The following is a 13,358-nucleotide window of genomic DNA, read 5'->3' as shown; positions in this document are numbered from 1 at the left end:
TCTCTTCTACCTTTATTTAACTGTGTCCTCGTTTAATGCTAATGCCATATTTTGGCTGATTCTGGAGGTTTAATTTCCACCCTGAGCTCTTTCTAAACTGATTGTTCAGCAGAGTTCTGAGATGCAAGTACCTGCTGTGCAGAGCCTCACTGGAGCAGTGCATCTAATAGCCCCTCATTACATGATAGCAAATTCCAGGAAGCAACGACACAGAGATGCACAGGCCTAACTTCAAGAACAACTCTTAAAATACGCTTTTCCACATGAATTCACGACTCGCATCGAATTTCTGAGCAACAATGCGCATTTTTGCTCCGTTAAGCTAAGCTTAAGTAAAACGATACCATCAGTGCAGGAAACCGATAGCGGAGAATTGGAGTTGCAATAAACTATTCCCCAATCGTTTGATTGCTTTATTGCGCACACATTTGGACACAGTGGTGGAGCAGTGGTTAAAATGCTGCACAAAAAATGCAGAAGCGTGAATTAACAATCCAAAGATCTAATCCTCCCACACCAGATGTGTCATTTAAATTCAGTTTAATACTCCAGAATTTTTCAAAGTTCTTAATCTTCCTCATTCTTCCTCTTAATTCTACCTCATTCAGTTATTCCGCTATTGCACTTTGGGATTATTTTTGCACTGCTTCAGATTGCACTGCAAACTTTGCACCAGCAGACGCTGCCTGACCCACTGAGTTTCCCCAACACTTAGTGTCCTTTTCGACCATTCAGTTGTTTTGCATTTGCATCGAAACGTATAAGATTATTAAGGGGTTGGACACGTTAGAGGCAGGAAACATGTTCCCAATGTTGGGGGAGTCCAGAACCAGGGGCCACAGTTTAAGAATAAGGGGTAGGCCATTTAGAACTGAGATGAGGAAAAACTTTTTCAGTCAGAGAGTTGTGAATCTGTGGAATTCTCTTCCTCAGAAGGCAGTGGAGGCCAATTCTCTCAATGCATTCAAGAGAGAGCTAGATAGAGCTCTTAAGGATAGCAGAGTCAGGGGGTATGGGGAGAAGGCAGGAACGGGGTGCTGATTGAGAATGATCAGCCATGATCACAGTGAATGGCGGTGCTGGCTCGAAGGGCTAAATGGCCTCCTCCTGCACCTATTGTCTATTGTCTATTTTCATTGTATTTATTGTGTCCTTCATTATCTTCTATGCCGTTGACTCCGTGAGCTTCATGCGAATAGGGAATTTTATTTCACCCTGATGTACACGACAACAAACTAATCTGAATTTGATGAACATGAAACGGACTGGATTGTTATTAAAAACCCATTTGATTCACCAGAGAGTGATGGTCATAGTGACGTAGACATAGTTAGTCATAGACACAGAAAAAGGACCATTAGTCCACCTAGTCAACACCAAAACAGCAGACATCCATTTTACACAAAACCTACATTAATCACTTTATTTCTCCTCCCAACATTATCATCAGTTCTCACAGCCCCTAATTCTACCACTCATCTGTACATACCAGGGACAATTTACAAGAGTGCAGGAAGGAACTGCAGATGTTGGTTTACACCGAAGATAGACACAAAAATGCTGGAGTAACTCAGTCTGAAGAAGTTCAAGACCCAAAATGTCACCTATTCCTTTCATCCTGAGATGCTGCCTGTTCTGCTGAGTTACCCCAGCACTTTGAGTCTATCTACAATTTACAATGGGCCAATTAACCTGTCAACTCGCACTTTTTTGGAATGAGGCAGAAAACCGGGACAGCTAGTGGAATCCCATGCAGGCACAAGGAGAATAAGAAGATGTGTCTGAATGGTAGCAACATCACGTAGTGGTCATCCACAAGAACAACTCCATGCAAGTCAATTGTAGTGCAAAACTTCAGGGATTGTAACAGCCAGTCCTACTAATCAATATTGTTCTATGTTCTATGCTGTAATTACCCCAAGTGTGGCCTAACCAGTGTTTTGTAAAGTTACAATGCAACATTGCAACTCTAATATTCTGTGCCCTGACCTATGAAGGCAATCATGCTTTATGTCTTAGGAAAATAACTGCAGATGCTGGTACAAATCACAAAATGCTGGAGTAACTCAGCAGCATCTAGGAGAGAGAGAATGGGTGACGTTTCAGGTCGAAACCCTTCTTCAGACTGATGCCTTATGTCTTCTTCACTATCCCATCTATTTCAATGTTGCTACTTTCAGGGAACTATGGACCTTTACCCTCTGTTCCTCAACGTTCCTTTAGACATTCCAATTTATTGTACATGTCCTACCCTTACTTAACTTCCGAAAATGCATCAATTCACTATTGTCTGGATTTGTCAGGAAACAAAGGATCTATTTTGGCCTCCAAATGAGAATTTCTAAGTCCTCTAATAACTTCTGAAGATCTTTAGAATTGTAAAACAATCATCAGTGACAAGCAATAAAGGTAACTTGACTGCACATGGGAGTATTGTGTGTAGCTCATACCTTTTAAACAAACTTTGAAATGTGCTTTTGGGCGCAGCAGTCTTGTCAGGCTAATAGGGCAGGACAAACGTTTCAGCGTTTGTGCATTCTGCTCCAACTAGTTCTTCTGGTTCAGGTGGGTTATTTCGAGATCCCATGAAGTTGGAAAAAAAGAGGGAGTTTTGTGTTCCCTTTTGTGGCGTTCAACAAACACAACCAAAAGCAGGTTAACTGCTCTTCAATCAAATTGCTTCTTATCCTGCAAGATGATTGTCATGTTTACCCAAGAAGTAGTTGCTGAACTTCAAAGTACTTCATTGTTTGTGAGAAATTTAACACTGGCTGGCATTGACATGCAGCTTTATCGTGATATTCTGTCTACTTTTTCTGTTTGTTTACTTATTTATCTATTTATTTTCTTCTCTATGTTCTAGTAATCCCTGTAAAGCGTCTTTGAGTGTTTGAAAAGCGCTATATAAATGTAATGCATTATTATTATTATTATTATAAAGCACGTTAGAAACTACAACTTGTATTACTGCGGATGCAATGTTACAACCGAACAGTAAACGCACATTGTTAACAGCTTGCATTTATATTGGTTTATTATTGTCACGTGTACTGAGATACAGTGAAAAACAGTATGTCTGTGCTATCCAGATAAATCATACCATCCAGGCAATCAAGCCATACACAACTACAAGAAGAGGAAAATGACCAAAGTGCAGTGTAGTGTTACAGCGCTACAGCGATAGAGAAACTGCAGGTAAAGAAAAGTGCAAGGGCCTCAATGAGGCAGTTTGGGAGATCAGGAAGAGTGCTCAGCAGTCTGATAACAGCAGATAAGAAGCTATTCCTGAATCTGGTGACACGTGTTTTCAAGCTTTTGTAGCTGCTGCCTTCTGTGAGGGGAGGAGGTAAGTGGCCCTTGATTATATTGGCTACTTTCCCAAAGCAGTTTGAAATATAGATGGAGTCGCTGGAAGAGGGTGCTGGTTTGCATGATGCATTGTGTAGCGTCCAAAACTCTCCACAACAGTTTTTTGCAGTCTTGGGCCGAGCAGTTGTCAAAGCAGGTTGTGATTCAAACACAATAGGATGTTTTCTACCGTGCACCTGTAGTTGTATGTGCCTTCATGTGACAATAAAATACCATTGCATTGGTTCTAAAATGCCTTTACATAAAGTATAATGTCGCAAGATGCTTCATAGACTGTGTGGCTGTGATTTGATGCTGGGTGACAAATGAGATGAACAGTGAAGTACCTCGTAAACCATGGGGCTCCCGATGTCAGGCAGAGGGGCCCAGATGCCGTAATCCAGCACGACAGGGGCAGGTGGGCCGGTGAATTTGCCGTAGGCCACTCAACTCCATTCCATTCCAGACATGTTTAATAAAATAAAACCCTGTAGAAACAGTGGCTACTTTATTAAACAAGGATCCCCCCCAGCAATGACCCTCTAAATCACATTGGTTTCACTAGTTTCAACATAACGTACCGCTTTCGAACGGATAGCACAAGTTGTAAATCACGGATTTTATGGTCTGATTTCTGCTTTTCAGTCGATAAAAACTGCTGCTCAAATTGATGATGTTATTACATGCCCCAAATTATGACAGGGGAAAGGCACCAGCCTTGGGGCAACTCACACCAAGAAATACCTGATGCAACCTTACAAGGAAATATGTGTAAACACTGCAAAACAAAAGGGCCAAAATCACATGCAATGGAATAGCAATCCCCCAAATCAAACACATTCGGATGTTCTTCAGTACAGTACAGTAAAGTTATGAAATCTCTCCTATCATTGCAGAGGTGGCGCAGCGGTGGAGTTGCTGCCTCACAGCGCCAGAGACCCGGGTTCGATCCTGATTACTAGGTGCTGCGGGTACGGAGCTGTGTACGTTCTCCCCGTGACCGCGTGGGTTTTCGCCGAGATCTTCGGTTTCCTCTCACACTCCGAAGGTGTAAAGGTTTGCAGGTTTATTGGCTTGGTATAAATGTAAAAATTGTCCCTAGCGTGTAGATGATAGTGTTAATGTGCGGGGATCGCTGGTCGGTGCGGACTCGGTGGGCTGAAGGGCCTGTTTCCGCGCTGTATCTCTACTCTAAATTAAACTGAGTAAAACAACGATAAACACAAAAAAAAGGGCTAAAGAAAGATCCTAATCCAAAATGTCACCCATCCATTCCCTCCAGAGATGCTGCCCAACCCACTGTTCCTCCAGCACTTTATATTTTACTCACAATTCCAGCATCTGCAGTTCTCTGTGTATTCATATATACAAGAGACTTCATTTCTCAGAAGACAGACACGAAATGCTGGTTTGTCAGCCAGCGTCTCTGGAGAAAAGGAATAGGTGACGTTTTGGGTCGAGACCCTTCTCAGGTGCTTCACCAATTGAGGTTTTGAGTCCTCTTTACTCACATGGTTTCCTCTCCCATTAACTTTTTTGATTAATGCCTGCACCTAGAGAGAAAAATAAATCAATGGAATAATTATGCTATGGTTCATTCAGGGTGCTGTGAAGATAAATGGAAATGTTACACCGTGTTTTCTCAGTTTGTGGTTTACAGTGGGATATAGGTCAGCTCGAATAAAACTTCATTTGAGGAAAGGCTCTGGTGCAAGCTTTGAAATGCAGCGCAGGTAGAAACATCTGAACGTGTACTTACAGAAGACGTCTGGCTCCCATCAATTGTCTTGCACCATGTTGGCTTTGCATCTGCTGCAGTCTAACACGGCCAACGCAACCCAAATTGAAAAAGTTCCCAGATGGCGTGAAGTGGCTTTTGGGATCTTTTTTAAATTAATTTTATAATGAGTTAAATTAACAGAGAGCCATCTGGCGACATAGAAACGTAACCAGGGAGCACGGCGATTTCACGCTGTCCACTGGTCTGTGTCCCCCCCCAACCGATGAGCTATACCAGAGCAAGTAGTGCAACTCAGATCAGCTACTGAAAGTCACCTTCAGCAGACAGGAGCGTCGCTCATAAAACATGACTCAACGAGGACACTGGGAGTTTGCTATCGCTTCAGCTCTTGGAACGCGGAGAAATTTCTCTATCTTGTAATTTGCTCAGCTGTCATCACATTAGCTGTCTCAGCAGCGAAATTCATTAGATGGCAGAGAATTGCTACACTTGTGCAGTAGTAGATACTGTCCAAGCCTGCCACAAAAATTTAAAAAATCGCCTTGCCTGTTCCGGTATGAGCTCCGAAGAAAGGTCGTTTAGATTTAGAGATACGTATATTGATTGTTGTTACGTCGTTGATCCAAAATGTTAATTTTCTTTCTCCGCTAATGCTTCCTGACCTACTGAGCATTTCCAGGACTATCTGCTTTGAATTGAATCCAAGTACGATTCATCATCACAAGAGCATTATGGAGACAAAGAAGTGCGGAAATCAGCCCTTGGACTCTGCTGTGCCTTTCAATGATATGGGCTGATCATCAAAATCCAGTCTCCCTGTTTCAGCTTTCTCCTTAATTCCTCCAGCCTCAAGAACAGTAGAACACAGAACAGCACAACACAGGAACAGGTCCTTTACATAGATACATGGACAATAGGTGCAGGAGTAGGCCATTCGGCCCTTTGAGCCAGCACCGCCATTCAATGTGATCATGGCTGATCATCCGTAATCAGAACCCTGTTCCTGCCTTCTCCCCAAATCCCTTGATTCCGCTCGCCCTAAGAGTTCTATCTAACTCTCTTTTGAATGCATCCAGTGAATCGGCCTCCACTGCCTTCTGAGGCAGAGAATTCCACAAATTCACAACACTCTGGGTGAATTTTTTTTTTTTTTACCTCACTTCTAAATGGCCTACCCCTTATTCTTAAACTGTGGCCCCTGGTTCTGGACTCCCCCAACATCATATATAAGCATCATCAACAACATGTATAAGAAAGGCCAGAGCGGACTGTACCTGCTGAGGAGACTCAGGTCCTTTGGAGTGCAGGGGGAACTTCTGAGGACCTTCTTCGACACTGTGGTGCCATCAGGCATTTTCTGTGGAGTGGTCTGCTGGAGCAGTAGAGTAGCATGTCAACTGCTGACAGGAAGACACTTGATAAACTGATCAAGAAGGCCAGCTCTGTCCTGGGATGCCCCCTCGACTCAGTGCAGGTGGTGGGAGAGAGGAGGATGATGGCAGAGCTATCATCACTGCTGGGCAACGACTCCCACCCCATGCAGGACACTGTCACTGCACTGAGCAGCTCCTTCAGTGACAGACTTCTTCACCCCAAGTGTGTGAAGGAGAGATAGAGGAGGTCCTTCCTTCCTGCTGCCGTCAGCCTCCCACCTGGTTCCATCTGCTTATGACTCACACACTCAACCCAGTGAGTCTTCCATTCCACCACCCCCATTGTTCCCATCTGTCCGACATCCCTCCCTTATCTGGTTCCATTCATCACTTTCCTTTCTTATTAAATTCCATAATGTGCAGTCCTTTGTTGTCTCCACTTATCACCTCCTAGGTTCAATCGCTAACTCCATCCTTCCCACCCCACCTGGCTCCATATGGCCATCAACTCCTCCTCACCTGAATCCATCTATTGCTTTTGTAGGAAGGAACAGCAGATGCTGTTTTACACCGTAGATAGACACGAAATGCTGGAGTAACTCAGCGGGTCAGGCAGCATCGCTGGAGAAAAGGAAGTGGCGACGTTTCGGGTCAAAACCTTTCTTCAGACTGAGGGGAGTCCAGAACAAGGGGCCACAGTTTAAGAATAAGGGGTAGGCCATTTAGAACGGAGATGAGGAAGAACTTTTTCAGTCAGAGAGTGGTGAAGGTGTGGAATTCTCTGCCTCAGAAGGCAGTGGAGGCCAGTTAGTTGGATGCTTTCAAGAGAGAGCTGGATAGAGCTCTTAAGGATAGCGGAGTGAGGGGGTATGGGGAAAAGGCAGGAACGGGGTACTGATTGAGAGTGATCAGCCATGATCACATTGAATGGCGGTGCTGGCTCGAAGGGCTGAATGGCCTACTCCTGCACCTATTGTCTATTGAAAGGAGAGGTATGAAAAGGCTCAGAACAAATCAGAGCCGGCACTGATGACAAAGGAAAGGTGGAGCCCACAATGGTCTATTGTTGAATCTAGTCTGCCCATCTATTGCTTGTCAGCTCCTGCCTCCCCCACCCCTCTCACCGCTTTATATTGGTCATCACTGCTTTACACTCTCAGTCCTGATGCAACATCTTGACTCAAAACCTTGACTATCTCTTTGGCCCCAGACATTTGGCTCTTCCAGCAACTTGTTTTGTGTTCCAGATTACAGCATCTGCAGGCTCCAGTATCTCTCTTGTCCACTCTTCCACCTCCTCTCAATTCACACCGTTTCCCAGGCAAACATGGGAATTTTTGCTCGCCCCCCCTCCCTTTTCCCCCATACAGGAACCTGAATTTACCTTCCAGGAATGGTGACAATTCACTTGCACTTCTCTCACTTTAATGTACCACATTTCAGTGCTGACAATTTGGCTTCCTTGCCGTTGCACAAACCAAACATAGATTGTGCGATTGATTTACAGTACATCCATCTTTAGTCCAAGAGGATGTCTCTGATATCCCAGTTGCCTCTCACATTAATTCCCTATCCTACTTCCACTCTACATTCTCCTTCTTTACCCTCTTTCACTCCTCAAAGCTTCAGGAGTAAAACTCCGCACAGCCAACACCCGCAGTGGGGATCGAACCCGGGTCTCCGGCGCTGCAACTCTACCGCTGCGCACTCCAGAACCAGCAAAACCAATCTTACAACGTAAATGTGAAGTGTGGGGAATTATGAAGCAATGGCAGTTTCAGATGGAGAGTCATCAGGGGAGGCAACTTCAGATGAATAATAAATAATAAAAAAGAACAACAAAAAAAACTATTTGCGGAAAGAGTTTTGGTACTTTGTAAAGTGTGCGGGAACACTTCAACTGTTACAGGATAGTCACAGTCCAGTCACTCAGCTATCTCACCCAGTTTTCCTCTTTGGAAAACCAATTACAAGTGTTCTACGCTGAACAGCGATAGCATCAGACACACTCTCCTCGACAGGCAGCTCGACTTGAGCAAGTGAACCCGATACAGCATTACACACCACCCTTTTCACTGAAGATTGCCCAACTCCGGAATGCATGGAATATCCCGCCTTTAAAGCACAGATTTAAAATCTATCAGGATTTCTTGCTGCACAAACAATATTCTTTTTCATTTTCTTTCAGGTACTGGCGATCGAACAAGCTCCAGGTTTAAAGCTTATCGGACGGACTCCTGGAACCGAACAGACTAAACCAGCGAGGCCCACTGCGACCAACGAGGCCTGCCGCCCACGGCTCTTACGAGACCTCTGCTCGGGCAAGGGGCGTCGTCCCAGAGCTGCACACCCCACAACCTGATCACTGGGCCCGACCGAGAGAGGCCCGACCTCGCCTGGCGCCGTGACCTTACATCGGGGCCCGAGCAGAACGGGTGCCTAGCCTGTCAGGGTGCCAGACACCGTGATCGGACTTCTGGATCCCACCAAGCGCACCCACCTACCTCACGGAGCAGCCGAGTCCACGCAACACCTCTTGGGTCCCACCAGGACCAGCCACCTACCCAGGAGAAATGACAGAGGGGGTGGGGTGTCTGAAGGAGGGTCTCAACCCGAAATGTCACCCATTCCTTCTCTCCAAAGATGTTGCCTGTCCCGCTGAGTTACTCCAGCTTTTTGTATCTACCCAGGAGAAGCCTTGCTGAGGCTCCAAAAGGCGCTGGTCATGCCACATTTTGGAGTACTGTGAGCAAATGTGGGCCCCATATCTGTGGAAGGATGTGCTGGCTCTGGAGAGGGTCCAGAGGAGGTTTACAAGGATGATTCCAGGAATGAGTGGGTTAGCATATGATGAGCGTTTGACAGCACTGGGCCTGTACTCGCTGGAGTTTAGAAGGTTGATGGGGGACCTCATTGAAACTTACCGAATAATGAAAGACATAGATAGAGTGGATTTGGAAAGGATGCTTCCACTGTTGGGAGAGTCTAGCACCAGAGCTCATAGCCTCAGAATTAAAGGGCTTCTCTTCTAGAAAAGAGTTGAGGATGAACTTCTTTCGTCAGAGGGTAGTTAATCAGTGGAAGTCATTGCCACAGAAGGCTGTGGAGGCCAAGTCAGTAGATATTTTTAAGGCTGAGATGGACAAATTCTTGATTAGAACATGTGTCAAACGTGATGGGGAGAAGGCAGGAAGATGGAATTAGGAGGCACAGATCAGCCATGATTGAATGGCGGAATAGACTCGATGGGCCGAATGGCCTAATTCTACTCCTATAACTCGTGTGAATCTTGTGTGTGTGAAGCCCTGTGGGAGAAGCACTGCACTATAGTGGGACTGGGCAAGATGGGTTCAAGTCCCCCCTACCCAGCATACTGCTGGCAAGCACATCCCTTCCTAGCGAGCTCTATATATTCTACTCTCACTTTGAACACGTCACTGGAAGGGCATCATCTGCCCTGTCAGCCTCAAGTGCTCTGTCTTTCTGAGAGTGAATCTGACGAAGGCAACTGACTCCGATTTTTAATGGTCACTTGGAGAGGTACTGGATAGTAAAGGTTTGGAGGGATATGGCCCAAGTGCAGGCAAGTGGGACTAGCTTGAGTAGGCAACTTAGTCAGCAAGGACGTTTCAGGCTGAATGGCCTGTTTCCGTGCTGTATCGATCTATGTATTTACCTATGCGCAAATTGGAGGAATAGCACCTCATATTTCACTTGGGCAGCTTACACTCCAGCAGTATGAACATTGACTTCAAGTGACCCTTGCTTAATGAACACTATCTTCAAGTGACCCTTGCTTTCCCTCTCTCTCCATTCCTCCCCCTTCCCAGTTCTCCGACCAGTCTTACTGTCTCTGACTCCATTTTATCTCTGTTTACCTTGTTGTTACCTTCTCCTAGCTAACAATGATCTCATCTATTCCTTCTCTCCAGAGATGCTGCCTGTTCTCACTGCGTTACTCCAGCATTTTGTGTCTATCTGTATAGATCTATGACTATTCCCCCCCCCCCCCCCCGTTAAATCCTGCTAACCTACGCTCACAGAAGTGCCCATTAACTCAGCTGCCACTCATCTCCACTCAGGGCAATTAATAATGGTCCATTGACCTCCCAAACAGCACGTTGAGGGAATGTGGCAGGAAACCAGAGCACCTGGAGGAAACCCACACAGTCTCAGGAAGGAAGTGCAAACTCCACACAGTATCGCCGGTGGCCTGGATCAAACCCAAGTCCCTGGAGCTCGGTGTTTTTTTGTGCCTAAACCTGCACTAATCTCTCAAATGAATCGTTTGCAATGTGGTGGGAAAGATAACACAACATGCAACTACACCATGTCTTTTGTTGTAATCTGGTATCTTTGAGTGTCATTTCTTCTTCTGCCACAAGGACGTGGTTGATATCAAGATGAGCAAGATAAAACGAGAGAGTGTTTGCTACACTTCCTGTTAATTAACATTGCGAAGAACAAGGCCATTTACGTGCGTTTAATACCAGAGAGAGAACATTACAAGCAAAATGGAAATAATGTCAGTGGAGACATCACCAAGGAGGGAGCACAGCAATTGAAATTCTCCTCTAACCACCTTTCTATATTCTTCAGGTTCTTTTTAATGCAGACACTACATTTATAATTAGTCTTTTAATTGATGGCCAACAATCAAGGCATTCCCCAAAGGCCAATCTAAATACTCAGTCAAGGGTTGGAGGCCGAGTTAAAAACTACTTTGCACATACAAATAGGTCTCAGAGTAAGGAACCTGCATACAGAATTTAGTTTAGTTTCATTCATTTAGTTTCGCTTAGAGATACAGCACAGAAACAGGCCCTTTGGCCCACCGAGTCCGCACCGACCAGTGACATTAACACTATCCTACACACACCAGGGACAATTTATACTTATACCAAGCCAATTAGCCAACAAAACCTGTACGTCTTTGGAGTGTGGGAGGTAACCGAAGATCTCGGAGAAAACCCACGCTGTTGACGGGGAGAACGTACAAACTCCGTACAGACCAGCACCCCATAGTTGGGATCGAACGCCAGTCTCCGGTGCTGCAAGCGCTATAAGGCAGCAACACTAACGCTGCACCACCTTGCCGCTTGTTCGTTGATTGAGACGAGGAAGATTCCCAGGAAAAAAACCATATCCCTTTTATTTTCAGTCATTCACGGAGTGCGATCATTTCTGACAGGACCAAACGTAAATGCTGTCCCTGATTGCCCCATCTTCTTCAGTTTCTGCAATCTATATAGGACGGTACTCACAAAATGCTGCTGGACAGAGAGTTCTGTGACTTTTACCCTGTGACAAATGTTGGGTAAGCAATATGCTTCTCGTGCATGGTGCACAACCTGGATGGAAAATGGGAGATGGTGTTATTTCCTTTCTATTGCAGTCCGTGCCCATTAGGGGGTCAAAGCTGAGAGCCTGGAAGGTGATGTGAAAGAAAGCCAGACGAGGGGTAGGCCATTTAGGACTGAGATGAGGCATCCAGAGGAAGGCACTCAAAAACTGGCTTCCACAGTCTCACGGAGATTGCTCATGGCCTGTGGACCATGGGTTTCAACGTCAGAATCACAGGTGTACTCAACCATTAGCTCTCGATAGCTACTTGTTCTGCTCATCCACAGATTTGCCCTGGTCACCTGGTGGCACTGCATCTCTCCCCACCAACCTTCTCCCCCTTCCTCCTGAGATTAATCTTCCCATCCAGCCACCATGACCCCACATTAGTATCAGGGAAGGTACATATGCTGAAGTGTTATCTCTCTGAACCTCATATGGTAATACGTCCACCTTCTTACCTGCAAATCATCACTCACCATCTTCACTTGGATTCGCTCGAGAAAGTTTCCCGGAAACATTCCATCTGCAGAGGTTGGACAACCACCGGTCCCTGTGTCCTTCTCAACTCCAGCCTGAAGCAACATCTAGCACTAATGGTTCTGGAGATAGACGCAAAATGCTGGAGTAACTCTGGCATCTCTGGAGAGAAGGAATGGGTGATGTTTCGGGTCAAGACCCTTCTTCAGACTCACATCTGGATCATTAAGTAGCTGTTGGATCGCTTGGGACGATTTTCCCTGGAGCACCAGAGGCTCTAATCCTTCAGAGGTGTACAATAGCTTGGGAGCCATAGATAATGGGATTTGTCACAGTCTTTTTTGTCAGGGTAGAGTAGTTCAGATCTGGAGGGTAGACACAAAATGCTAGAGTAACTCAGCGGATCAGGCAGCATCTCTGGAGAAAAGGAATAGGTATTTTGTGTCTACCTTCATTGTGAACCAGCATCTGCAGTTCCTTCTTACACATCAGATCCAGAAGGCATAGGTTTAGGGTACAAAGGGAAAGATTTAAAAGGAACCTGAGGAATATTTTCTTCACACGGTATTTTTGTCTGGTGGAGCTAGATTCAAAAGATACAGTTTAAGAGTTTCCAAGGCTATGGGGAGGGCATGGGCAAAAGGATGAACTGGATTGTCGCAGTCAAGTAAAGTCAAGTCAATTTTATTTGTTTAGCACATTTAAAAACAACCCACGTTGACCAAAGTGCTGTACATTAGTTCAGGTACTAAGAAACGAACATACAACATTGTATGTGCTGTTATGCACAAACATAACAGCACATACATAAACAGTTCACAGCGCCCCCTCAGAGGGCCTCAAACGCTAGGGAGTAGAAATAGGTTTTGAGCCTGGACTTAAAGGAGTCGATGGAGGGGGCAGTTCTGAAGGGGAGAGGGATGCTGTCCCACAGTCTCGGAGCTGCAACCGCAAAAGCGCGGTCACCCCTGAGCTTAAGCCTAGACTGCGGGATAGTGAGTAGCCCCAAGTCGGCCAACCTGAGGGACCTGGAGATAGAATGGTGGGTGTTTTACAGCACAGTTTTACAACAC

This window comes from Rhinoraja longicauda, chromosome 2 (assembly GCF_053455715.1).
Source record: "Rhinoraja longicauda isolate Sanriku21f chromosome 2, sRhiLon1.1, whole genome shotgun sequence".
Lineage (NCBI taxonomy): Eukaryota > Metazoa > Chordata > Chondrichthyes > Rajiformes > Arhynchobatidae > Rhinoraja > Rhinoraja longicauda.
This window is presented reverse-complemented; position numbering follows the sequence as displayed.